Here is a 24,812-nt window from a genome sequence, read left to right as displayed (position 1 = left end):
CAATAATCACAGAGAACTAATTATATAAAGAAACAAATGATTTAGCTTTATGAATCAAATAAAACGTAAATACCTGAGAGGCACACACTTTCACCACTGACGCACATAAATCATCATTGTTTTTGCCGTCTCCATGCGAGCTAACATAGCTACAGTGAAGTGATGTGAGGCTCGGATCTCGGCACAAAACCAAACGGGCGAACCTGCCAACAGCTCAATTATCTGTCATTAGCAGGCAGCGCAGCGCAGGCACAGGGGTAATTTGACAAGCTAAACTGATCCTCTTTCAGACTGGACCGCTTCACTGGACATGAGTAAATATATTCTCAGGGTAATGCATATAAATAGAAGAGCAACGTGTTTGAACAGCTGAGAGGAAGAGAAGGGCCGGGATGAGTGGGCAGCGGACAGAAATATGGGGATTGGTGTGAAGGATGTCGGGGAATCATGATAAAGTGTGAGAGCCAGACTCGACGCTGACCTAAATATTTGTGGGGAAGGTTTGGGACTGGCATCTAACCATATGATATTATCTCTGCAGACATGCTTGAGTGACCAGGGCTTAATCGTCTCTAAACCTCCCCCCTTTCTCCCCAAAACTGCTTGTTCACACTGATTGAAATAATCCTGAGCTCACGGTCACAGGCTTTAGCATCTTATCTCGCTGCTCCTTCCCTGTGGAAACCAGCGGGTGCTGATACCAGGACCCAGTCTTCACTTATTTTCTCTTCACACTATTTATTCAGGCTGTTGTTAGTATATTATGCTTGTAGATCGGATGTTACCCCAACAAACATGCAAATAAAACAGTGTTCATCAAAGCTTGAACAATGGATTAATCGCTCATCTGTATTTTCTACTTAAAGCTTCACTGTGTAACTTTGCCAAACCCCCGCCCCCTCCTTTCCCTCCCACATTCACACACAATGTATGTGTTGTATATTTTTTTATTTTTAGCATATGTTGTCTAGACCATATCTATGAAACTTGGAGCTGCGTGGTGCAGTGAACAGCAGCAGCTTTGTTGTACTTGGCACATGCAGGCAGTAGTTTAGGGAGCACGTGATTTGCTTTCTGTTGACGGAGTATGCGTTGACTTAGGGGCCGTCCACATGTCATTTTGCAAGACGCCTGCCTTGCGTTTCCGTGTAGACGGTGAACGCTGACATTTGTTGTCTTCGGGTTGGAGATTGTTTGACAGTGTTACCAACTGCTGTCACTTGTTGTGTTTCCATTACCCGTAGAAATGCCCAAAACCTAAATGGTAATGGAAACACTGTTTCAAGCATGTAAAAGTTGATCACAAAAGTGTAATGGAAACACTTTTTTTTATTTACACTTCACCGGACATGACGTACGGGGGTCACATGACCACTTCACTTCAGACAAGATGGCGTGGTATGTAGTTCACCCACTGCCTTCGTCTTCTGTTGAAAACAATCATAGCAACAACAGTAGCGACAATCGCAGGACGTGATTTTATGAGAAAAATGGGATGACGCAAGACTAGAATTATGGCTCATACGCAAAACACCCTTCAATGGAAACACCTGCAAGTAGCAGTTGTACTTTGGTGAAGTTTTAGAAATGTTGCTTTTATTTTGTGAAAAACTATAATTGAAACACAACTCATGAAAAGTAAATTTAATCAGCCTGCGAAGACCCTAGATATATCTAGAACACATCTTGTCTTTAGCGATTTCACACACAGAGTTAAAAAAAAAAAGTGTTGAAGATTAACAGTGAAGCTGAATCGTAAAATAAAGTGCGAGAAAACAAAAACCTATTTTCACAGACACCTTTTTCAGTTGAATAGTGTCAACAATACAGATCGTTCCACACGCGGTCGCTGCACTGCACATCCACAGCGAGTTTCTGTTGTCATGTCTAATGTGTAATGCCTTCTTCTCCGTTACTGGTGGAGCATTACTGCGCCACTTACAGGCCTGGCATATTTAATACAGCATTTTGAGTCATTTCGTTTTTTTACGTCCAGCCAAATCTGTGACACAAAAGCTGAGACTGAGGTCGACCTTTCCAATTCATATAAAAAGTAGATCAGATTTGACTGCTCACATTAAGTTTAAAAGCATAAATGTGCACAATCAGGCCATGGATGGAAACATACAGTCATTTACTCGCCGACCCTCTGATGCATTGTGCTGTGAAGTCACAGTGAAGGATTGAAAGAAAAGACTGGATGGATTATATATGGAGATAAAACGGTGACAAATGCATACGCTGCGTCCTCACCAACCACTCGCCCCGGCTTTCTGTCACTTCCCAGGACAGCTGAGTGAGGACGGACACTTCTGTGTGACAAATGGAGGCGCAGACATAGGTAAACACAAATGACAGAGAAACAGGAAGTGACACAGAGAGCGGGAAGCCTCTCATCACCTACACATCCTGAAGAAAACCTCTCGTTTGAGACTTAGTGGGTGAGACACTGAAGATCTGTCACTGCAGACGGAGGTGAAAGTAACTGCTGTCGGCACCAGGCTCAGAAATTCAGGCATCTATTAATACTTTAATGAACAATAATGAACCATTAATAATCTCAACATTTGTCTTTGTGTCCCTTCATCTGTAGCATTCTCTTGACTTCTAGATTGTTGACTCCTGGTTCTCATGACCTCAGAGATCAGTGGTGATTAAGAGTGAAAAGTTCACCAAACTGTAATTTGCATGAACATTTGACCCCGTAATCTTTGCAATTCCCTTGGATATTATTTGATTACATTTTAAAACCGTAATCTCATGATATTTTTTTCATCCCGTCTGATTCTAATCACAGTAGACGTACTATTGCTTGCAATTTGTGCACAACGTTGATATTATTATTATTATCTCTGTCCACAAAGCTTTCATTCACTGCATTGCAATTTTTAAGTGTCAATGGAAACCACACTATGAATTAGATCTGAATAATTCTGTATTTATGAGATTAAACTTGGAACAACTAGAACCAAAATGTTTATTTTCTTAAAGAGTCCAGCCAAAGAGTGTTCCTCCAATCAATCACTCAATAAATCTTTATTTATATAGTACTTTTCATACATGTAAATGCACCAGTTTAGTGCAGGTCGCACTGGGGCTGCACAATATATCACAAATATAGGTTGTTCCTTGCCCTAGTTTTGTTTAGTCAATAATTTACCATAAAATTCAGTCACTGGCTTTGTTTTGTGTTCAGATTTGTATCATTTTCTTCCAATATGGCAGCTTAGCACACTTGTGCTGTCAGCAATGCAAGCAATATGTGGCATAATATTTTTCTTTTAATTAACTTCACAAATCCAGGTCGCGATGTTTTTGTTGCAGAGGAGCAGAAAACAAAACCCTAGGAAATGTGCTTTTGGAAATGTCACTTTACTGCGCTCTCCACTGATTTGTACGACGAGTATGACATGGATGAGGATGGAGCAGATATTAAGTGTATGCATCATTCCTTTCTCAAGCAGCTCTGCCCATCTTTCCTTCTCCTGCTGGTCACCACTCATCTTGGCATCAGGAGGGATGCCGTGCACAGTCTGACCTGTTGATCCTCGCTCAGTCACAACAAAACCCGGGGACATTCCTCATTCCAACTGTTGTCCCGGCACTGACTCTACACTTATTTACTGTATACGTCTGGAAATAACCTGGATTTGTTTCTGCTGACCAATACCAGGGTTTTTCCACTTTCTTTCCCCCCTCCGAGAACATGTGGCATCAATCTTTTCTTCTCTCTCTTTTTTTTTTTTTTTTGGCGAGACTCTTCCACTTTAATCCTTCTTCTTGTGAGACGGAGTGAAAAGAGGGGAGAAAGAAAGATGGGAGTGTCAGCGAGGAAGCACACAGCAGCTGAAGGTCATTAATCACTGTCATGACGGAGAGAAACGGAAGATGAAAGACATGCGAGATGGAGCGCAGCAGACATGGCAGGAATCTCTCTGCAGAGATGAGATGAATCAGCCCATTCTGCGGCCTTCACTTTGTTGATGATACGAAGCTGCGACATCACATCCTGAAGGGCTGTGAGTCAGTGGAGCGGCGAAGTCCTGGTCAAAAGAGAGAAGTGAATACACCACGCTCTGACCACTAAACAAATATGGATTGTGCATTGAGTTACTACCAGTCGAGCCGCTCCCAGAAGACTCCAGCCGGAACGTCAACTCTTCAAACCCAGTATTAACATGTGGCAAATAACAAAAAGTTGGACCGGGAAAGTCTGCTGAATGTACACAGGTAAAAGTTATTTGACGTACTCAGGAAACAGCACAAGAGAAAACGTATTCTTGCGCTTGGTTCCTTCGTCATCGCTCTGAAAATGACAACCGTGCAAGTGGGAATTCAGTTTGCTAGACAGATAGAAGTCAGATCGGGTGAATAACACTTCGCTCCTTCTTCCCCTGAGATATTCAGGTTCATGTTCTCCCCGTGTGTGCGTGGGTTTTTCTCCAGGTTCTTCCCACAGTCACAAAAACATGCAGATTTGAGGACTAAGTCAATTGGACACTCTAAATTGACCATAGATGTGAGAGTGGATGGTTGTTTGTCTCTGTATGTGTCCTTGTGATGGACTGACGATCTGTCCAGGGTGTGACCCCGCCTATCGCCCTACGTCAGCTGAGATTGGCACAGCTCCCCCTGGGACACTCGTGGAGGATAAAGCGGTAGAAGATGGATGGGTGGGTTGATGGAATTAATTTGTGTTTGGCATTTAAAGGTAAAGTGTGTAGGATTTAGCAACATCTATCCATGACATCTATTCATCTTTCTAGAAAATGGATGGATGGTTTCCCTCTTTCCTTTTCAAGGGACGTCACCTGAAAGGAAATGAACATTTATGGACAGTAAGAATAGCTTCATAGTAAAGTTACGCTCCAAAATTGGATTCATGCCCCTTGTTTATGCATCAGATGTGGAACCTTTTGACGTACTCTTGCAAGTCGATTGTATTGTCAGAAATCCCAAGTAGCATTTAAAGGAAGGCTGGGTGAGTGCAGCCTGTCACATGTGATTTTCCCTTTGACCGCCCCTTATAAAAGAGACATCTGTAACCCTGATGGACACCCTCGCCTCAATCATGGTCTCTTATCATTGTTTTGTTTGAGCCTCAGAGTTTCAGTGGTGATGACATAGCTGCAGCAGTGTGGGCACAGTGTAACTTATTCATATCCATAAACCTCACCAACACTTTCTACTAATGTCTTAAAAAAAGACAAAACAAAGAAACTTGAGTGTTTTCTGTTATTAGAGAGCCGTGTCTGGGCTGACCGTTACCCGTCACCTCACTCACGAACGTGGCTCTGCTGTTGAGCTGTGATGTTTATGTCTAGGGCCTTTTATGAAAACTGGTGTTCATCGCAGTCCTCTGAAAACACAAATAACCGCTGTCACACAATGTGTTCTGTGTTCAAGGTTCTGTTCCTTGGCCAGCGTTGTTTTATTTAATGAGACTGTTTTACAGGACAGAAACAAGGGAATCCTCGTTTGTGTTTTCAAATGATTGAGGTTTTTCATTTAATATGTTTCACAAATCAATCATCGCGGTGCAAATGGTAAAGTGTATAGTCGGCACCGTCCTGCCACAAACAGCCGTTGGATTCACAAAGAGATACAGCCGGTTCTACCACCATGAAAGGAAAAAAGGAAAAAAGGAAAATACAACTCATAAGTTGCACCCTTTCAGTTTCTGACAAAGACATGTGATTTAGCAGATATGTTTTATATAACAGAAAAGAAATGCAATTTATTTACAGCTGGACTTTATGTTACACAAAAAAAGACAGGGGAAATAAAAGCAAAAGATTGAGCGTGATAGAAACTCCTTTCACTTGCCCACATCTCATACCACAACTCAAGCCTGCTGTGCTGTGGCTGACACTTCAATATAAACCAGATCCTTGAAATCACGATACTGTGTTATTCTGGCCGTCCTGCAAATCTATAACATCCCTTTGCTTCAACAGTGGAACGTGCATGTTGCATGTTCTGTATATATTTTTCTTGCTTCAGGCTGAGACACTGGCGTGGTAGTGGTAGTGGTGGTGGGGGTGGGGGGGGGGGGGGGGGAAACAAAAGTTAGGACTATGATGAATGTGTTCTGGCCACGAGAGTGTGGGTGGTCTGTATCTGTCAGCGCCGCTATTACAGCAGACAGCAAAGTTACAGGCCAATAAGCCACACTATCATCACCATCATCAGCAGCAGATCTCCTTACAACAGCTCTCAGCTGTCCACATCACAGCACTGACAGCACAAACATGTACTTACCCAGAGAGCTCTGCTCTTCAATGTCCTGCATTAAAAACATTTGGCTTCGTCACTGTAGCTTCTTAAAGGGCCACTACCCCCCCCCCCCCCCCCCCCCCCCCCCCACACCGAATCACAGTTTTCAGAGTCACAACTGGCCATTAAAGATCCAATATGCAATATTACATTTTACATTTACATTTACTCCCATCACTGTAATTGAGTAGTTGTTTTGTGTACTTGTACTTAGTAATTTCTAACATTACTTAAGTATGTTTTAAATCGCATCCGTTACTGGGTAAAAAAAAACTTTGGCAGTGAATGATGAGGACAGGTGAACTGGTGTCCATTAAGGTCCCTGAGTGAGTGAGTGAGTGAGTGAGTGAGTGAGTGAGTGAGTGAGTGAGTGAGTGAGTGAGTGAGTGAGTGAGTGAGTGAGTGAGTGAGTGAGTGAGTGAGTGAGTGAGTGAGTGAGTGAGTGAGTGAGTGAGTGAGTGAGTGAGTGAGTGAGTGAGTGAGTGAGTGAGAAAGTTAAAGCATTTGTGACCTTTGACCCATTTTGACCGATACATTATGTGTTTACATATTTAATTTTGTCAGCACTTTAATTTTGTAAAGGTTTGTCTGAGATTTGTGTCCCCTAGAACCCTAACTTTTACACACATTTTAAACAAGCTACTTTTTTTACTTTAACTTGAGTGCATTTTTAGACCAGTACTTTTACTTGTACTGAAGTAAAATGCTCTCAACATAGTGGTATTTTTACTTGAGTGTGGTTCTAGACACAGAAAGTAAACTGAACGTGACTCCCTGGATTTACTTCCAGAGAAAACTCATTGTTTGTCTAAAAAGATGAAAAGCGCTACGTGCTGAGAAATGACTTGGACTAACTCGTTGCCTGCATTATGTTACATGTTTATTTATAGTGGTGACCACCAACAATGGGCCGTGATAACTGCCTGGAAATCAGCTGTCACAATTGCTTTTGTTTTGGTCTGACATGCCCGTTTAACTGTGACGGGTGGCATTCAAGTATTGCATTGGACATTTAGATATGGGCTCTGTTTTTGCTGTTTGTTTTTTGTTTTTTTTTGCCATATGTGCATCTTTTGAGTCTCATGCAAAAACCACAACAAAAAAACTGCTTTTTATCAGCACAACATGCACCATTTTACTCATATTTGTCATCAACTGCTTAAAGTCACAAGTGGAGTCAGAGCAGTCAATCCAACCATTACATAATTGAAGCAACAAAGGTGTAATGTAATGTATTATAACATCTCCCAAGCTATTTCCTTCTGGTAAGTAGGAACTACAATAAATAACTTCCTGTATGGTTATATAACATAGCAACTGATAAACTCAAACTTTTATCTTAAATTGGCAGTCAGTGCTATTCTGATAATAAAGGAAATCATAGGTCTGTTGTTGATTTACTTACTAAAACTGTCTAAATCACTTTTTAGAGTTTTAAAGTAAAACCAAGCAAAACCAGGTCACTCTGACACAAGGTTGTCATTTAAGTTACGTAAAGAAGACGAACAGTAGAGTAGCAGCACTGGCCTTCTGCTATATTTTGCATATGGACATCTGCAGTTGAGGGACAAGAGCCTTCTGGTTTCCACTTGTATTTTGACCAATCACGTTAAATGTGCTTGTAAACAGTCAGTGTGGAGGACAAAAGAGACAGAACACACCTACTGTATTACAATGTCTCTGCAATTTGATGCTGTTGATACTGTCGATCAAGTTTGGCCAAACACTTACTAGTTTTAGAAATACAGTGGTTGATATTGTCTCACCCAAACCCCATTCTTGCGTCCCTGTTGCTCATTGGACTGCAGACAGTATATGGTGAATGGAAGACAATAAGACAACAATAATAATATCAGATAAGTACAGAATACCCGAAAACACACAAAACCAAAGCAATATGCAGTGTTTTAATCTAACGTAACAAAGTGCAAATACTTTGTTACTGTACTTAAGTACAAAATTCTCCTCTAACTATCTTAAGTAATATTATAAAGTCATTTTCTGGTAACATATTTGTACTTTTACTGAAGTGTCCCTTTTAGCAGTGACAACTAAGAGAAGGACACATTTGTAAGTTATGGAAGGATCTATTTTAAGGACAAAGCACTGGCTGGAAAAAGTTCCAACTCCTCATGGTCTTTCACAACATCCTCCCGTGGTCTGCTCTTGTTTACCTGTGTTCTCTCGGAGCTGTGACGCTCATTAAGTGGAATTTTAATAAAAGATTTACCGGAGCAATGTGAGCCTGTCTGCGCGTTATAATCACTGAGCTAAACAGGAAAGAGCTCCTATTAAAAAACAGTGTGACGTTGGTTGGGTGGATCTGATTCATGGCTGTGAAACGGGACACACACTCACACACTCACAGTTATAGAGGGCAAATGCTGGCAACACTTTGTTATCTGTGAGATTGGGGAAGAGAATAATGAGGTCACCCATGAGCCAACTCCACTGTGTTACATTAATGAGGTTGCTGTCTGCCACTGTGGCCAGCTACAAGGACACACACGCGGTAGATCACGCAGCATTATCTGTCCTCTGTCACTTGGCCTGGCGAACATACACAGCCACAGACAGAGAGAGAGAGTGGAGCTGGACCGTACCACTGCTTTATTTCTCTCCGCCGCTGACGTCGGACCCTCTGACAACGCGAGCATTGATTTATGACTCCTGCCGACAGACACAGCCAGTGCAGTGTGTGTTAGCTGCTCACGTGATTGATTATCCCGTGTCTGTGGCATTTTTGAAATGTAATCTCTCCGAACAGCATGAGAGGTGTGAGACCCCAGAGAAAACAACCCCCGCCCTCGTCCCTGCCACCACCCCCCTCCACCCCCCACCTCCATGTATCCCTGCCTGTGTTGTATTAGCATACCTTTGCTCAAGCTTTGCTGGGAAATTGAATTCCCTCTCTTCCTGTAAAACTCTCCTCGGGATTAAACCGTCACCGTGTGATTTACTGTAACCTTGCTATAAACAGCAGCATCCCTCCGTGGAGCGCTGATTGATGCGCCAGCGACTGTTTTGTGTTGCAACCTCGTCACGCTATCACACATTACATTTCATTTTTGCTTTCGCCACAATGGAAACGGCACTGAATACAATGGCGGTTTTTTCGCTTGGCTTCGGAGCCGAGAGTCACATTTAAGTCCTTAAGACGCGGGTGAGTTCAGTGTTCTCCTGATCCAACGCAGTGAAGATTCACTTAGTCAGGATTCAGGCCCAGTTGTTGAATAGATGAATAACTGCTGTGCTGTTCTCAGAATTTAGCCTTAAAACTTCACATTCCTCTAAACTAGCAACACTCTTTTTTCTTTTCCAGCACCATAATAAAGTGTGAAAATATTGTACCAAACACCTCGTATTTTGGGTGTTTCTCCCTTCTCAATCTGCTTTTCTTCACTTCCTGCCCCTCTGTGTTTCATACTAATCAGATAACCGGTCTCATCCTCACTAGTTCCCCCCCCAATCTAAGATTGACGATAATCTGTCTGAGAAATTGTGAAGAACCTGTTCTCCTGCTCCAACAGTAATCCATCCATCCATCCATCCATCCATCTTCTACCAATCCACATGAGGGTCGTGCGGGGGGGTGGGGGTCACTGTGCCAATCTCAGCTGACATGGGGCAAAAGACGGTGTACACCCACAGATCGCCGGTCCATAAATAAAAAGAACTGACAGGGAAATGTAGTGCGTCTCTGAACGAGTGCTTCCCTGTTGTTCACCCTGTCATTTAAGATAAGATAAGATACCCCGTAATATCACACTTTATGTTAGTAAGTTCCAGTCATAATACACTGTGCTTAAATAAAATGAGTAAAAGTACCCGTGTTAAACTTATTTTGCCGCTGTATTTTCTGGCTATCCTCACAACAGTTGTCTCATTTGAATATTGTAATGATCTCCATTCATAATGTATCCCTATCAGTAATGAGGGGCCCGCCGACGAATTCCAATCTCCGTGCTGCTGTCACTGTCAGCAGGCAGCCGCAGGCAGTGAGTCACTGCGACCTGCCATCGGAGTAATAGCAATTCAGATTTGTTTTCCTGCTCCCAGTATTTCTCGCAAGTTCTTCTTCTTGTACCTATAGTGTCTTGTCTTTTTTTGACTCGAGCCTGCGGCAGTTTTATGCCTCTGCCGTGTTGAATGACCTTTTGCGGATCAACCTTACGTGCGGAACTTTTATTGTCTGAGTTGTGCATTAGAGTCCCGTGTTCATTCAAATTGTGTCGACCACAATCAAAAAAATAATTTATTAGATAGAATTAATTTGGCACAGCTCCCTCCACGACCCTCATGTGGAGGATAAAGTGGTAGAAGATGGATGGATGGATGGGAATTATTTGTTTAGAGCATTTAAAAGGGAAGTTTGTAGGATTTAACAACATCTATTGGTGAAAAAGAACATTACCTTCCCTTCTAAGCATGCAAGAGAACCTATGGTAGCCTTTAGTTAGCTTTAAATGATTAGCACATAGGTGTGAAACTCAAATGACCTGGGGGCCAATGAGCGTCTGGTCTGGTCAAGAGAGGACTGGTTTAGAGAAACAAAGTGTGTGAGCAATATGAGCTTAAAACTATAACACAATATTCCATATTCCGATATTGGAATAAAGATATTCAGGATGCCATTATACAGAATTTCAAAGTAAAAGTTCTTGTTGTGATATGGAACGATGCATACACAATAAAAACTGATGCAGAATGACTAAAAACAGAGAATTAAATCTGAAAACTTAATAAATAATAATGTGGTCAACTGTGATTAAAAGAAAGAATATTGCTAACAAGCATATTTAGTATTATATTCTGTCTATATTCTAGGAAGAGGGGGTTGTGGGCCATGTTTTCATTATAATATAATGATATTAAGAGGTGGACTGCATGTAATGTTTTTGGGGGGCTCATGTTTGACACCCCTTGTTTAGTTTGTCCATTAAAAACATGCTGGTCCAACATGGCGGCTTCTCTAAACAAGACCTGCTCCTCATTCTGTGGTAATGAAAACAACAATTCATACATTCAGGTGATCGTACGCTCAAAATAAATACAAATCTGCATATTTATTTTATATTCCGTCTCTACCAGTTTCACGTAACTCCATTAATTGTTTGTTTAACTTCTTCCCAGGACAGTGATTGTCCAATCAGAGCCTAACAAGTGCACAGCAGACTGATTAAGCTTAATTCTCTCACTGAGGAGTTTATTAGAAACACCTGTGCAGCGGCTTATTCATGCAATTATCCAATCAGCCAGTTGCATGTCAACAATACAATTGTTTTCCTCCTTGTTTTTTTTCCAGGCGACCGTCAAGCTGTGGCAGAGTCGCGGCGTTTCCTGATCTCTCTTTGGTGAGTACAATGTTATCATCACCCCGCTCACAGAATGGGACGAACGTCATAACAAGTTGAAATGATCCTTTAAAGCCTCCGCGCTGACGCAATTCAAACAGCGACAACTCTGGCACCGCTCCTCATTTTTCTCCCCGCATTGGTGTGTGTCTGCCTCTGTGTAGCTGATGATAAATGAGCACAGCAGATCCTGAGAGAGCTCACCGCAGAAAGAATAATGGGTATTTAAGCACACTTGTAAATTACCAACACATTTGTCTTGGACTGTCCCCTCAGGGACGTATGACAGCACAAGCACACAAAGTATATAAAGCTCACATACATCTGTTCCACATAGCCTTATTGGATCTGCTGACATCACTTAAATGCAAACTGTCACGCCACGTACCGTAATTCATACTCTGACAAAGCACATAAAGCAGCCTTTGCCGTCTTTGCACCTGCATGCATGTGTTACGATGGAGCCTGTCTCAGCAGGTGTGTGCCGGGTCATGCCGAGTGCACGCCGATGTTTATCTCTAAGTACCGCAGAAAGGCATGCTGGACCGCCTGGTGGGAAAGTGGGATTAGAGCTATCTGTTCCTCAGTGGCATGCTGGGCGCCGAGCCTGTGATTGTGCAGTTACATGCTTCCATCAGCTGCACACATGCTGTCTGCCACTTTGTTATGCAAAGTTGTTTGACCTAGCGGCGATGATGAAGTGGCTGGCGTGTTCATTCAGGTTTTTTTTTAACATCCAGCGAAGTTGAGCGTTATTAGCGTTGCTAACCACAGACTGGAAACAGCGGCCCAGCTCTGGACTCGATGACTTTGCTTTGACTTTTTTTCGCCGGGGCTGTATCCTGCAGCTGAAGCACCGACTTGTTTAGAGCTTCCTGCCAAACGTTGGGACCATAACACAGCTTTGTGTTCCTCCAGCCGCTTCCAGAAAGCCGCCGGAGCGCTCCAATTCATCATCCTCATTCATAAACAGTCATTAATGTTTATGACAGGTGTCGTGACATGTTTATGACAGCATTATGTCTGCTTTACGAGACCACTGTCAAGTCAGGTTTTATGACCGTGGCACTCGGAGGCAGCGAGGGGACTGCTGGCGGCGCGCCCAAGAGGTTCTGGGATGTTTAATCAGTTACTTGAACACATTCACAAATAAAAAGAGAGACGGCTGTTTGGCAGGAAAGTCCGTCTGTGTGACAAGAATAGCCATCAAACCTTCTCATTAAACTAGGCGGATCCAGCCTCCCCTGTTCTTGAGGTCTTTTATTGGAAAATCACTATTCTCAATTTGCTCGTTGTTATAAAAGTTGTGTTGCAGGTAGTGGTTGTGAGTTGGGGGGTTAAGCAACGCCACAAAATCCCCCACCCTCATGCTTTATGACCCGCTGTAAAGCTGTTGGCAGGCTGACAGCTGCAGTATCTTTTTATCTGGCTGCTAATTTAAGGAAGGAGATTAAGGTTGTGAATTACATTTATGGCACTGGGCTTTTTTTTTTTTCTTGAATTTGCCTGATGCGCCGCTCTTTCCTCATGTGTTGTCAGTGTTTTTAGTTTCACGCTTGCCATTTCTGTCTAATAACACTTTATCTGAGGTTAAATAGCTGCACGTAATTCTTGCAACGAATAGCTAATAAGTCATTTCCCAAGGCTTCAAGTCGTTTATGCGTCGTTATCAGTTGGTGAAAAATGATTTTGACTGTAAATTACATAAAAAGTGCAAGAAAATGTGTCCTTATTAAATCCTTGAACAGATCTATTAATGAGCTTAACAAGAAGTGAATGTGACCTTAAAACCCCTTTCATAAGGTAATGACTGTTTTTGTTCCATTTCTGTTCTATGTGACAGGATATGGAACACGAAAGGAAGAGTAAACAACCCATTCTGTTTTCATTTAAGACGATAAAGAGTTTTTGCTGCTGAATTCAAGCCCTGAAACTGACTCAAGGCCCGAGGCTATATTTTATAATTTCTTTTTCAAATACAGGTATTTACAGTGTATGCTTAGCTTGGAAAGATGATGTTATGTTATTATTATTTCACGGGATGCGACACCTTCATCCAACACAACAAAAACAAGATTCATATCTTTATTGAGAGCTTTGTAGTGACTTTCAGTTCATTGTTTCACAAGATAAAGACAGAAAGTGAGACAAAAAAGCGTTTGATATGAAACTAGTATGAATAATATGCTTATCATTTTCAGAGCAATTGATTCATTTCTCTATCCGTCTATAAAATGTTGAAAAAACTCATGTTCTCTGTGTTCCTGACTTTTGTTTTGTTTACCGCTCTTACATTACATGTCGGAGAGATTAACTGTTTGACTTACCCACCTCTTTATTTTTACAGCAGTGCTTCTCCGTTGCCAGTATCAACATTCAGAGAACACGGTAAAGAATTTCCCTCTTTAAATAGCTAATCCTTGAGTCGAAATAGTAGCTGTGTGTCACTGGAGCCCTGGACATACATCGCCCCTCGCTGCGCCCCGGCAAGCACTTTACAAACAAACGTAAGCAGTTTTATTGATAGGGTAATCCTAGACTGATTAATGGCCCAATAATCAGCCGTAACCTGCAATAAATCAGCCCGTGATCAATACAGGCTGTGCTCTGCAGCCGTGGCCAGATCATTACCATGTCACTGTATATCTACCATTAGCACTGAATGGCAGAGCGCTAAAGGGAGGGAGAGAAGAGAAAGTGTTTCCTTTCTAATGTGTCGGAGATAGGATTGATAGAGAGGTCATTTTTTAATTTCATTTGTCTGCCTGCCCGCCTTCCTCCCTCCCTCTTCTTGCAGTCTGATTAATGACCGAACAGCAACGGCACTGATAAAGATGGAGAGGGGTGAGCAGGATGTTAAATTATGGTAATGACAGCACAATTAATGACACTGCGAGACATTATTCTTCAGCCTTTTGGCGTTTCCCAGCTGCTCGTGGTACTCGCCATGTACAGTGTGCTAATGCTCTTTAAGGTGACACTTATGGATACTGGAGCGACCTATCGAGGATATTCTGCATGGAACTTTGAACAGAGATGTGGATCTTCTGTATTTAGAGGAAATGCTCTGGAGAGAATGCCTGCAGTCATGTCAAAACTGTCCTCCCACGAGTAAAGTGACAGCATCAGATGTTTCATGCTGAAACTGCCATCTGTTTACCTTGAAGTGAAAAGAACTCAAGTAGCCTTTTGAAATTACAGTGGCTTCACAAATGATTCAATGCAATTTCCGTACTGGAAAAATATGTAATTTACAAAAGTATTCAGACCCTGGGTTTAGCATTTAGTAAAACTACCTTGGGCAGGAATTACAGCCTTGATTTCTCTTGGATTGTGTCTGTGAGGCTTCAAGGCTCTTCCTCTACCTTGTCCATGTTTTGACTGTAGCATTGTCTTGGCTGTACAGTACATGCACTGGATCGTTGTCAGAATGAAAGATAATTTATTGACTCGTATCAGGTTGCATGCACTTTGGATTTTGGAGAAGCTCTTTGTATTTGATGGTATTTATCCGTTTAAACAATGATCACCTTGCTGTTGAGAAGCAGCCTATAGCACAGTACGGCCACCCCCTTCATTCATCGTAGTGATGGTATTAGTCAGGTGTTGAGCTGTGCTTTTTGTAACTCCGGCTGGAGAATTGTTGTTTTATAATGCTCTCACAGTCCCTTTAACTGTCATTTAATCAAAGTCTGGCATAGATCGTCAACCTTCACAGATTTCCACATGGAAATAGAAGGAAGGTCATCACCTGATCTAATGGCTTTTCTAGTCCAACGTTAAAGTGACTGAACAACTTCATTATTTAATAGTATCTGGGACATTTCCAAGCAGACATAAAAATGTCTCATTTACCTATTGCTGTACTGATATTGCCTTTGAGAATATGTGTTGCAAGGAATACACACAGGAGATAGTACATCAGTCATCATGAACATAGTACATCAGCAGATGTATGCATGTATCGGGCTGTCACTTTTACCAAAAATCAAGTTTAAATGAATAGTACATGACACACTATTTCTTCAGGTCTTCTCTTGCCTTACCACAAACACTCATCACTCAAGTCATGTGAGGTTAAACACTTCCTTCTCTGCTCACCTCCATTTTCACAGCAAACTATTTTATATCACTTTAATATTTTTCTGGTTGTTTAATTTTGGATTTAAAATTAAACTGCACTCACAGCACCCTCTGCACACATGAAATTCTTCAAAAGGTCTGATGTGCATCTGTATTTGTTGAACTTTAAGCCGATTTTAAGGTTCAAATTTGAACTTCCAACCCCCACCTGCAAGTTCGAAGCAAAACAAACTAACACAGGTTGAGTTGGACTCCCATTGTTTTTGCTCAAAGGTCTGGGCGCATCTAATGTGCCAGGGCAGGGCCCACTGCTCCATTGACACAGAGAGAAGCTGAGCTTCTGTGGAAGTGATGTTTATGCCGCATAAATACAGCAGAGTGCATATTTGACGACATTTTAGAAGAAGCTGAGCTTCCCCTGCTGTCTTAGAGCAATCGCTCTAATGTTATGTACTAACATTAGTACGTACATTAGTACACTTGTTGGCCTTTTTGCTCATTTTCCCCATCTTTTGTTTTGTCCCATCCATTTTCTTCCTTTTTTAATCATATCGTTCTATTGTAGCTGCTATTCTTCATCCTTGCCATTTCCAAGGTTCTACTTGATTGACCTTAATCATTGCATTGTTAGTTTATCCGTCTTTTTCCCTAAAATGTGATTATGCTGATTACACATGAGCCCAAACTTTTCTCCCTGGGCAGTCTCTGTATTTTAGAATACAAACCCAAGAAAAACCAGGAGTAATCAAAACCAGCTCCTGGACAAATAAGTAAGTAATCGACAAAATTGCACTCCCGGCTGAATTGGCTGTAACTCGATCTGCAGTATTTGTTTTTTTTTGAACTGGAACATCATCACTGTGTCAATCTGTATTATTTCATGCACTCAGACTGATACCATGTTCATAGCCTCAACTATATCATAATAAAACCTAAACATTTCACATTTACATTGGAACCTAATCTTCTCCGCTGATTTAATGAACCTGCTGTAAAATCCAAACCTCCATCCAACAGCATCTTGAAGCATAAAGAAAACTTTCCCCAGTAAATCCAAATGTAATTTACCAGCAGTTAGTTCAGTGATTTTGCTGTAAATGTTCTCCAGAATCTCAAGTGTATTAAAGCGATTGAAGTAAAGTTGGACTTCCACCGTCCTCAGAAAATACATATAAATGTCTCATCAGAAATATGTGGATTAGTATGTTATGGTTAGATTACTGTAAATCATACAGTAGTTACAGTTAATCTTCTAAATCTCCTGAGTGGGGACCAATTCATGGAGGCAATCCCTACTCAAATGGTCAAATGTAAGGTCGTTTTCAATTGGGGGTTGCCACATTCAGCCACTGCACTTAAGAGAAACGAACCGAACCTTTCGAATAACGTGTTCCCCTCCTCGTCTGAGGCGGAGCTGCATCAAAGGTTACTGAAGGACAAGACAAGACAAACGATGAACAAGAAAACTCGCTCATTTATTGGTTAATGCAGGACAACTTCTGTTTGTGCCGCATTGGAGCAAAACATGGAGCTGCATCAAATCCTATCGCTCTTCGGTTTTTTATTTTGTTTTATGTGAACTTACGACAATGGGCTCAGCCATTTCTCCTGGCTATCGTATGTTTTGGTTGTGTTTACCCACAATGCCCTGCGTTGTAGTCCGCTTTCTGCATTTGACTCCCTTGAAGCGAACCGAGACCTATGTTTTTAGGCGGACCAGAGGGTTCGATTACACATTCACACCTCCACAAATGAACTGGACGTTCCATGAAAACAAACTAGGGTTGGATTAAGAAAGGGTGGTGTAAATGCACCCTAAGACACTGCCTTTACCTGGCCTGTGATCAGGCTAATCTGAGTAAGGAAGGTAAGTGAGGAAGACATGAGTGAGAGCCGTGAAGATGATCAGATGTTTATTTATTGGCTCATTGACTCACTGCCCCGTGGCGCTCTGTTCTTCTGTCTTGTAACACTCAGTGCTCTGGTTCTTGGTTGGTTTGTTAGAGGTCACCTTCCTTCCTTTTCGTTTGTTTGTTTGTTTGTTTTATGGTGGCTGGTGACTTATGAAGTGTCTCGTGACCTTCACTGCTGCGGAGTCTGTCATTGATTTTACGTCAGAATCTTTGTTGACGCCCTGTTGCTTGGGGACACGTATGGCTGTATTTAGTTCTGTGTAGGATTTAGTGGCCACTTTGAAAGTGGCAGTGGCCTTTTATTGTGTGTGTGTGTGTGTGCAACTCCACCACATATTTAGATACACAAGTCATGATGTTTTCCTTTTCTGGGAGGATACGTTTGCCTATATGAATTAGAATAAGCCAATTCTATAAAAAACATTTCAAAAACACCAGGGAATCCACGTATCTTCTGTCACTTCATGAGACCTCTTATTAACTCTGCCATGCTATTATTGTACTTTACATTTGATGGTGGACTGTAAGTTCTTTGCTGTGTCAGTATTGTTTGACATGAATTCAACAGTATGTAATTAATCTAGAGCTGTCAATAGATATAATAACTAATTCATCTCACATTTTCAAATGAGAATTAAGTTTTCTTTTCTTCTAATGACTAAATGAATGAGCATTTCAGACACCATTGTTTAATTGCATCTTTATTTTTAAACACAGAACTACGTGATAGAGCGAGAGAACAGCCAGCCACGCAGGGTAGGTGTCCTAATGGAAGTCTCCGGGCACTATCGATGCCTGGAGTGGTTAGTTTGCCACTCACTTTCCACACGTTGATGATGTCGAGGAATTCCTCTGCGCAGGTCTCAGCAATTAGTTGCAGTAGTTAATCTGTTTTTTTTGACAGTCAAGGCAAAGTATCGTGACTTCCAGTCATTGTCAATAAATTCTACCGTGACACCCGTTTCTTAAAATGAAACCTTAAACCGCCCGGCAATCCCTCACCTCTCTCCATCTTCAGCTACCATCTCTCTGTCTCTCCTCTCTGACTGACTGCAGGCCAAGTGACTGTTTCGTGCAGATAATTCCCGGCTCTCATGTCAGAGGTCGACACTCGCCAAACAAACAAACTTGCGTTAACTACGTTTAATTATTTCATCGCGTTAATCTCGGCCGCATTAATCGCAACGATTAACGCGTTAGCTTTGACAGCCCTGAATGAAACTGTTTGATTGTGACTGATGCTTGTGCAGAAGTTTGACCTTTTATGCCACTTTGGCTATAGTGTGGTCTTTAATCAATCGAAGTTCTGTAAAAGTGGGCCATTAATTGGTGGATCGATCCGGGACTCTGCATATTGATGTAGTCGCAACTTTCTTTCTTTTTTCGAAATGCAATTGATTGGTGGGGATGTACATTTAATAGAGTATAGTTTTAGCTGGTGAACATTTTTGCAGTCCATCATGGCACAGAAGAACAAATCCTCCTCCAGTTTGCTCATGGCTCTGTAAAAGCGTAAAAAACAAAGTCAACATCACGAGTGCAGGAAAAAGGAGATACAGCGACGACACCGACTTGCCAAAATGTTCGACGTCCAGTTCAAATGAAGTGTCCCTGAAATCAGATTAGAGGTCGTGATCTGGTCAAAACACATCCCAGAGCCACAGAGGAGACGAGGAGATCGCTGGGGCAGCGGAGGGGTGGGGTCACGAAACAGGGGAAATAAGGATCAAATCAGCTAAGTGAGCAGAGGAGAGAATAGGCCAGAGTAAAAGGAAGTGAGGATGACAAGGTGCATGGAGAGGAAGAGCATGTGGGGAGATAAGATAAAGAGAAGTGGGGGACAGAGAAGAAGAAAGGTAATTTGAGAGAGAGAGCCAGTAGGAGAGGTTGAGGCAGGGCTGACAGTGGGCCATTCATCCTCCATGCTAGAGGAGACAGACTGCTGGCAGAGGAAGACAGGGCCCATAAATCACTTGGCAGCATAGACACACACACACACACACACACACACTCACTCTCTCTCACTCTCACACACTCACTCACGCACACACGCACACAAACATGTGGCCACACACATGTTTAGAAACCTATATGTGGACAAAAAACACATCTCCTACAGCTTATTTCCACAAGGTCTGTCTTTTGTTTCACGCTGGTCACTTGGAGGTGTTTTTTTTTTTTCTTTCTTTCTTTCTGTGGTGGAAAGTAACCGTGTTCATTTACTTCACTACTATTCTCAATAACAGTTCAGAGGTATTTTTACTTAACGTTTGACTGGGAACCAATTTACCGTTGAAATTTCATGTATTTTGGAGCTACAGTGAGATTGCAAATTAAGATTTTACATTAAAAATTAAACGGGGATCAAATGTAATATATCACTGTAGGGGCTGGACGCTGGCAATTGTTTTTATAACATATACTGTATGTCATATAACATGATGATATTGACTGATTGACTGTTTTTATCGTGATATCTTTTTTTTGCCATATCGCGCAGCCCTACTGTAAAGATTAATTTGTAGTTGGCTTAATGTTTGGCTTGTGGCTGCTAAACAAATGAAAAATCTGTGTCTTTGGAGGAACTTGTTTCGCCAACATTTAGATAAGGAAACATTTCTTCACCTGTAGGAATGTGTTCGTTGGCATTCACTCCCATGTCACAAAGCAGATTTTTATCAGCTTTGTTCTCCGATCAGCATCATTAGCAACGTCGGATCTGGGTGAATGCTATCATTTGTTCTTCCATTTCTGTTCTGTAACGTGCATTCATATTTTGGCTTTCTGCATAGCCGTTTGTGTTAATGTTGTGTAGCAATCTTTACTTTTCTAAAACATGGGACAGTGCTCAGTAGTTTATATTTAGATAAGATGCAAAGTAGTTATGGTAACATTATCATTAAGAACCATGCAATTGTTCTTCCAGCTTGTTTTGTTTCGGGCGCGGCCGTGAAGCTGCGATTCACGCATGGGTGAAGGCAGAAAATTAGTTCATCACTCGGGTTTAAAAAATCTTCGGTACACATGCTAATTTTAGTGTGGAAAACGTTTTACTGATCAAGAGTGAAGAGACAATTTTTTTGGGTTATTATGAAACAAATTATAAGAATATAAGAATGAATTGGAATGACTGGATTAACCAAACATGATGTAACATGCTAATCTGAGCCTTTTTTTTGGCTTTTCCATCAGTGATAGTACCTGCTTAAACATCAACAGACCGCTGGCCACCGATTGGTCAGAGAGTGTTATCACTGGAAGAGAGAGTAGAGAGTAGAGCGGTGGAGAGATACTGTACTATAACTGCATAATGGAAAAGTGCTATTACAGTGTCTGGTAGAAATAGGCAGGTTAGTTTAGGTTCCCATGTGTTAATCCTTTATTTAATATGCTTTCCTTTATGCCACTTTATGTATATTTCCCTACTGCTGTGTCAGTAATTTGGCTTGAATTCAATTATTTCCTCTTTAAGAGAAGGATCTTATTACTTCTAACTCCATTCTGTATTTCTCATGCCAAGGCCTAGTCTCGTCTAGGACTAGTGTGAGATGAAGGGGGGAAAAAAAGAAGCAAATATTCCTGTAACCTTTTTGGATTTTCCACTCATAGTCCAGTAATACTTAGCTGGCGGCAGAGCGGCCGGGTTGCTCTTTCCGTCTGTTCCTCTGTGGCCAAGGCCGGCCGTTCTGTGACTGATCGACTGTCTCTCTGTGGGTTCTGTCAGTCACAAACCTCCCACTTTCCTCCCCTGCCCAGAGCGGGTGAGGAGTGCCAGTTCCTCTTCGCCTAGCCCTGACCTCTGCGCTGACGTGTTTTGACAGAGCACCGCACGCTGACCATGGCTGCCGGGCAGGTCGGGGAGGGGAGTGGGGGAGTGGGGGAGTGGCTGCCCTCATGTTTTTACTGGTGTTCTTTCACATTGTTATTTCAGTGATTATCAAGGTAGGTACCGTTCTGAAACTATTAATTAAATGGGGAGAGAATGCACTCAACTGTTTCTTCTGGGGGCAAAAGGAACCCGCTCCATCCCACCTTTAAGAGCTTTTAATCTGCCTTTAGCTATTTCAGTATCATGGAAGTTAAAGCTGAAATAGCTTGTTGTTAAAACGTTTTTCACGATAGGGAAAAAATGACATAATTCACATTTATATTGGTCCCCTGTAGCTTCCTCTAAGCACTCTCTTGGCCATCATGACAGGTTTTTTGCCAACAAATGTCAAGCTGATTTACAGCCGAAGCGAAACTGGATCACTCTCTATCCAAAACAATAAGGACAAAACAAAGTGTTCATCAGGTTCATGTTTTTCAGACAGTGCATGCTGGATATTATGACACGTGTTATACACAACACTACCTCCAATGAAAAGTACAGTTTTTTTTACCAGCTTCTTGTTCGTGCTGCGTTATTGCGTCCAAACAGGAACCGCTAGGGACACAAAAGTTGTCTCTTTAACCCTTAGTGCTCACACAGCACAGACCTGTGCCGCAGGTGCATCCATGGTAAATTGCCGTGGGAATAATACACAACTCCTTATATGGACATCCTGGGGGGGTGAGTTTATAGGTCACATATTCAGACTTTAAAAAATGCATTTGTCTTCGCTTTCGTTGTTGAGTCAAAGTTATCATTAATTTTATATTGCACTCTTAGTAATGATATAAAGTCGCAGTAATGCAGAATTGTGCAGAAGTCACAAAATAGACCAATTTTTTCTTTTCTTTTTGTTCATAAAAACAAGTCAAGTGAACGATTTTCCAAATTAAGTCAGATTTTAAACATTTTGAGTACTTTTTGCTTTTCAAACAAGACTTTTTTTAAAGGCAAACACTTCATGAAGCAAACAACACTTTAAGAAGCTAACAACACTTTTCATGAAGCTAACAATACTTTTTAAGAAGCTAACAACACTTAAAAAAGCTAACAACACTTTTTAAGAAGCTAACCACACGTTAAAACAACACTTTTTAAGAAGCTAACAATACTTTTTAAGAACCTAACAACACTTAAAAAAGCGAACAACACTTTTTAAGAAGCTAACAACGCGCTAAGAAGCTAACGACACTTTTTAAGAAGCTAACAACACTTTAAGAAGCAAATAAAATATCGATTTAATCATTCAAAAATATTGTATTTTATTGTTTGAAAAGGACACTTGTTCTTTTATACATTATTTTATTAGCTTCTTAAAAAGTGTTGTTTGAAAATATTGACGCAAATCTAATTCCAGTGTTTATATAGAATTTTTTTTCCATCAGATCACCTAGGTTGTTCTGGAAAAAAAAGGATAAAAGACACTCACTTATGTTGCACATTCTTATAGCCTCTGTACTTTTTGACATAGTAATGAAAAAAAGCAGCCGAAATGCTCTATGTTCTAAGGGTTATTGGAGTTTTTCACTTTTACTTTTAAATTATTGCAAACGTCTTGAATCCTGTGAGACAAATTCAACCAAATTGCAAAACAACATAAATTACTTTAAGTTGCAGTTTTATTTGCTGCAAATCTACGGAAATGCAGACACGGCGTGTTCGTCCACTCATTCGCTTCTTGACTTTTAATCGCTTACACGTGTGTTTTGCCAGTGAGTGTGTATTACTGTATGCACACTGACAAGCTTGTGTGAATAGTCCTATTGTGTGTAATAAATGCAGACGGCGCTGCAACAGCTGGTGTTTTAATGATGTAAAATACGACGGCGGCTGCATGCGTGCGCGCAGTATGGTGGCTCGCGCTCATTGTGTTTACAGCGAAAAATCGGGGTATAAATCATCACTGTGATGCAAGTCATACTGTATGCAACCATGAGATCTCCACAGACAACAGCGAGAGCGCCCGAATGTGACTTGCATTAGCGACGCTGCAAACAATAGAGGACATTGTGGCGTACGCTTTTCTTAAAGTGTTTGGGTCACATGGATGCGTGAAGGCAATAACCGCAAAATACTGAGAGCTGGGAGAAGTTTGAAAAGCCATAAAACTAAGATTTATTTGTGTGTGATTAAAAACCAAAAAAAAAAACAGCACCCCAAGAGACCAAAGAACAAACAACATAATTGTAGAAAACATATAAATCCCATTAGAACCCTGGGATCTTAAGATAGAAGCTCATAAATCGAGTCTGATGTGATTTATCTTCACTTTTCAACCACATATGAGCACAAGGAAAGTATTTTTACATGCACCATTTTGTATTCGGTGCATGAAAAAGTTTTTAAATGAGGACAAATTAAATAATTTCTCTCAGTATTTTTTCTTTTTTCTTCTTTGTTTGACTTTAAAATGGGTCAATAATTCCCTTCTTGACCTCTCTTTAATGGCCTGTGTGACCCGATAAGGTCGCGTCCTGAACACGAGGTTAAATCTCATGAGCTTCAAGTTTTCCCAACAGCACCTTCCACTGCCTTAAAAGTGACATTTTAAACGACTAACAGGAACATTAGCGCTGACTGATCAGTAAATTAAAATCATATACATGAAACAACTATTTTGATCATTCACAACAATGGTTTAATGCTGTTTAATTTCTGTCACTCAAGATATTAAACTGAATATTTTTTAAAAAGTGGACTAATTAATTGTCTGACAAGTAAAAATAATTGTCAGTTTCTGCTTCAATGCAAATGTAACCACTTAATGGAAAAGAAGAGCATACTGTGGTCACTAATAGTTGATGGTTTGTACCACTTGTAATTCCCTTTATAGCAGAGAATATAAGGTTATATAAGGTTTTTTTGTTTATACAGTGTACACTTTACAGTATTACTTGAGTAAAAGTCTATGTATAGTATATGACATTTACTGTACTTAAGTATCAAAAGTAATTCTCTGATATTATAAATGTACTTAGGTTTTTGAAGTAAAAATATTAAAAAAGTGAGGAGCTGGAATTGAGCTAGGGTAGCTCAGTGGTCGACTTTCGAATGGAGTGTTGTGGGTTCGATTCCCGGCTCCGCTTAACCAAGTAATGAAGATAGTGAGGTGAAATGTAGTGGAGTAAAAGTAAAAGTTGACAAATAAAAAGTAAAAGTAAAGTACAGATTTATAGAATTCTGTAAAATATAATTACAGTAACAAAGTATTTGTACTTCATTACAGTACAGTACAGCTCATTACACAATGCACATTGTGCACAGGTGTGTGCTTGTGTCATTACAGTCATTCAAAAAAAACTATTTATATAAAAT

The 24,812-nt window shown here is 41.0% G+C and overlaps 1 long non-coding RNA gene across 1 annotated transcript in view; it reads left to right on the top strand.

The window, feature by feature from the left end:
- Window positions 1-24,812, top strand: part of LOC131446646 (uncharacterized) — a 36,525-nt gene that overhangs the window by 10,316 nt on the left and 1,397 nt on the right. The window contains exon 2 of the long non-coding RNA XR_009233948.1: window positions 11,582-11,630. This is a non-coding gene — a long non-coding RNA (uncharacterized LOC131446646). The remainder of the gene's footprint in view (window positions 1-11,581; window positions 11,631-24,812) is intronic.

The sequence above is a fragment of the Solea solea genome, chromosome 19 (assembly GCF_958295425.1).
Source record: "Solea solea chromosome 19, fSolSol10.1, whole genome shotgun sequence".
In the NCBI taxonomy this organism is placed as follows: domain Eukaryota; kingdom Metazoa; phylum Chordata; class Actinopteri; order Pleuronectiformes; family Soleidae; genus Solea; species Solea solea.
Note: the sequence above shows the minus strand (reverse complement) of the source record. Positions and strands in the feature narration are given on the sequence as shown.